This window comes from Cucurbita moschata, unplaced genomic scaffold (genome assembly GCF_002738365.1).
Source record: "Cucurbita moschata cultivar Rifu unplaced genomic scaffold, Cmos_1.0 Cmo_Scf00191, whole genome shotgun sequence".
In the NCBI taxonomy this organism is placed as follows: domain Eukaryota; kingdom Viridiplantae; phylum Streptophyta; class Magnoliopsida; order Cucurbitales; family Cucurbitaceae; genus Cucurbita; species Cucurbita moschata.
The window spans coordinates 1,749-5,731 of NW_019268707.1; the positions used below are offsets into that span (position 1 = coordinate 1,749).

Sequence of the window (3,983 nt, forward strand, 5' to 3'; positions counted from 1 at the left end):
GCTCCAGAATCTTCGTTATTTAGAGATCGAACTTTTTGGATAATTTTTTGGAGATATCAACTCCGATCATATCCTTACCGACCATGGCTTTGAATACTAGTCGTTGGATGTGATGATCCGTGCGTGTTCGCTCTAGCTCATATCAAATTTTGGAGGAGATCCGACGGTTGAGATTTGAGTTTGAAAGATTTTGCTCGGATGGTCACGGTAGATGCTCTTATTCTAATTAGAGTGGCATTTCTGTAATTATCCATTCTTCAAGGGGTATTTTGGTAATTTGTCACTTTCTGAATATTTTATTATTATTTTCCTCGAAAAATCCATAATTTTTCTACAAATTTCTCATCGCTTTTTTTATCATTTTTCCCTTTTTTTTGAATCTTGAGATTTCTTCTAGATAAGGAATTACAAATCCAGAAAGATTCTTGATAATTGATAAAATGACTTTTTTGCCCTTTTGATTTACTTTTTCCTTTCCAATGCTTTTCAAAAGGCCTTTAACTCCTTGAAATCACTTGTTAGGGTACACGAGTGACTTGACTAAGTCCTTTTTTCTTGCTTAATCCTTTAATTTTTTTCCTTTCTATCCTTTGGGTCTTTCATGAGTGGCTTATTCTTATGGGAGATAATTTCCTTCATTTTTGGGGTGTTACATATACATACTCGTTACAAACACAAAATAAGAAGCAAACTCAAAAGAAAACAAAAAATACTAGATTAAAAACAAAGCTTAGTCCATGGCCCACACTCCAAAGTTCGCTCTCATCCACGTCCAACTCTTAGTTACTTGAAAACAAATGATAAACATGGAGTGAGTAAAACTTAGTAAGTAGCTTACTAGTAGGTTCTTAATCGCGACCTTAACCTAGGATATTACTTCTCATTATGTTTTGAGGATCTTATACTGATCTTGAAAACATTCCCCTAAAATAACCTTCAATTTTCTCCCCATCTATCTTTTTTTAAACACTTTTGAAAGTTAAAGAGTAGTTTTGAAGCTTTTTTTTTTTTCTCCCCATCTATCTTTTTTTAAACACTTTTGAAAGTTAAAGAGTAGTTTTGAAGCTTTTTTTTTTTTTTTTTTTGAAAATTCAACCGTATTTTTTTTAAAAAATAATTATGATTATTTTTTTATAGAAAAATTGCAAAGTTTAATGGTAGTTTTTATTAATTTAGATTAACAAAAAAATATAAATTTTTGTTGATTAAGTTAATATTAATTCCGTATTCTTTTTAATTAATGTATCATTGTCATATCGATGTCCTATGAATGACATGTTACCATATCTATTTGGTATCATATTTATTTCTTATATCTATATTTTTTTTTTTTTGTGACTCTGAGATATTTTGCTTTTATAACTAGATATCTTTATGAAATAAGTTTAATTTATGTTGAGATGGAGAATAAAAATTGACACTTAAGAACGTTGATACTTAGGACTTTGATTCCTCTTAGTGTGAAGCTTGCATCTTGCAATTACTTGGGTAGAGAATGTGTTTCACTTAAAATTCACTCAAGAAAAAAAATCAAATAACGAACCATATTTGAGAGAGGATAACTTTTTTTTTTTTTAATCTTTGAGAAATAAGAAAGAATAAAAATTAAAACATGGCATGAATCATCTTCTTGAATCTTTGTTTTGTTCTCCTAAATGTATATAAAAAGAAAAAAAAAATCTTATATATTTTTATATATAATTTAAGATTACCTATTCAATAAAACTCCATCCAAACTTCTACTCATAAATTTAATTATTATTTGTATACAATTGTTAATATGTAAGAAAATACAGGTACAAAATGTTTATACTATTGGTAATACATTTGTAATACCCGAAGAAATAGAAATAGAAATAGAAATAGAAAAAGAAAAAAAAAAGGAAAAGTCGAGAGAGGGGCAAATAGGTAAATTTGCCCCTCCAACCATCTAAGGGGTCCAAATGAAACCCCATCGAGAGTCTTGCAAAAGAGAATAGTGAGAGAAAGGGGTAGAGAGAACCTAGAGAGAGGAGAAAGGATGAACCGCCGGAAGACTCACCGAAAACTACCGTCGGAGTCTATTTCGGTGAAGATCATGATGCAAAGAGGTGAAGATCATGATGCAGGGAGACTTTCTTGGAAGGGAAAAGAGAATGTGGGTGGCCGGAGTCCCATTTTTCATCAAGAAATCGGAAAACCCGCAAGGTAAGGATCTTGAACATTTTCTAAGATCTATGGTTTTCCTTTGTGAATCAAGATCTAAAATCTTGATATATTCATCTAGGAACAACTCTACGCATGATCTGTGAAGAAGTTTGGCCGAGACCTCAACCCAAAGGTGGAGATCCAAGAGTCGTCCGAGAACGGTGAGTGAACTTTCGACGTTCTTAACTCGTCCGGTAGTCAAGTAAAAATTACAAAAAAAATACTAGGACGTAGCCCGTAACACGATCTAAAACTTTACCGAAGGAATCATGTCGATCCGATCTACTGATCGAAAGATATGAAAATCGGAAAAGAGGACTGTGTTTCGGTTTTCAGAGGGCAGAGAAGAAAGAAGAAAAAAAAAAAAGTCGGCCGGCAAGCGGCAGTGGGCGGCGACAGGCACCGAACACGCGTCAACCATCCACTGGAGCAACGCAGCTCCAGTGAGGCGTCGACACGTGTTGCTTGCAAGCCGGGCCAAACCGCGACGCGAGCCGAGCCAACCGGACCGGCCGGCCCGCTACTACGCAGAGACGGGCGCGCGTGCAGCCTGCGACTGGCGCCTTCCCGCACGCGTGACCACACACTCCCAGCCTGCTACTGGCGCGTGAGCATGCATGGGACGGCCAATTTGGTCCGGTTGCTTTTTATTTGCCCGATTTTTGTCCCGATTCCAGTTCTAATACTATTTTTAGGTGAATAGGGACCTAATTTAAAGAAATCAGTATTTTTGGACACCTCACGCGCAAAGAAACACTAGAAAAAGGGCACGCGTCAACCAGGTAAGTCACCACTCGGTATTTAGGAAGAAGTACTTGTAGGATTCGCTTGGATTGCATGCATGCTAGTAGTTTTACTTCATATTAGCTCTCCATGTAAATTATTTGTCAGAGTATTTGATATGATTGTATTGGGTGATTAACATGAGTGTTGTCGTATGCTTTATGCTTTCGCTGTATGTATGCATGCATTTAATTTATGTTGGAATTGTGTATTCCGTGTTCCGGGTGCTTGATGGAGGTCATCGCCCCGTTGAGCCGGTATGCCTAGTTTGCATAAATTATATAGTACGATGTTAGAAGACGATTGCATGCACACTCTGTTAATTGCTAGGGCCCATTTCTAGGATAAGCTTAGGAAATTATTGTTAGGAGCGATATGTAGCTCAAGCCAGATGTATTTTTTCCTAGGAACTTAGCGGTTTACCATGGCAAGAGGGTACCTCGGAGTGTTCATAGATTGCTAGCATTAGAACGGTATCTATAGCTTCGTGGGAGGACCAAGGGTCCTTTATCAGTCCTTACTGCTCTTAGACATTTCGCATGGGAAATGTGTCCCCACGTCGTACAGCCTATTAGTTGCATGGGAATGGTTGGGTCGCGCCCCCCATAGGGGGACTATATGGGCGTAGGGGTATTCAGCACACCCCTAGGCTAGATACCACATGTAGTCCTAGATAGCCATGTAGAGGTAGCACCTTATAGAGAGATACCGACCACATTAGCTTGGCGTAAGAAACCTCTAGGCGTTTAATGAAAGGCCGACGAACCAGTGAAACCCAAGGGGCAAGCTCTTTTACTTATTTGAGCGAACATTCGCTCCTCCTTCAGTTCAATTGGCTCCCCAGCCGGTGCCTTTGTTATGCACAATTGGAGCTCTTCCTCAGGTTCGACGCTCACCGGAGCAGTTATGCCGTCGTCGATTACCTCTGTGGATTTGGGGAGCTCTTCCTCGGGATTAAGGACGTTAGGTAGGACTGATGCAGTCACCATGAAAAGGGCCGGCTCGTCCTCCTC

General features: G+C 38.3%; 1 long non-coding RNA gene across 1 annotated transcript; it reads left to right on the forward strand.

Annotated features, from left to right (window-relative positions):
* Positions 1–1,927: 1,927 nt before the first annotated feature.
* LOC111440374 lies at positions 1,928–2,554 on the forward strand. The gene is made up of 2 exons (XR_002709927.1): positions 1,928–2,187; positions 2,267–2,554. It is a non-coding gene; the product is annotated as an uncharacterized LOC111440374 (long non-coding RNA).
* Positions 2,555–3,983: the final 1,429 nt, after the last annotated feature.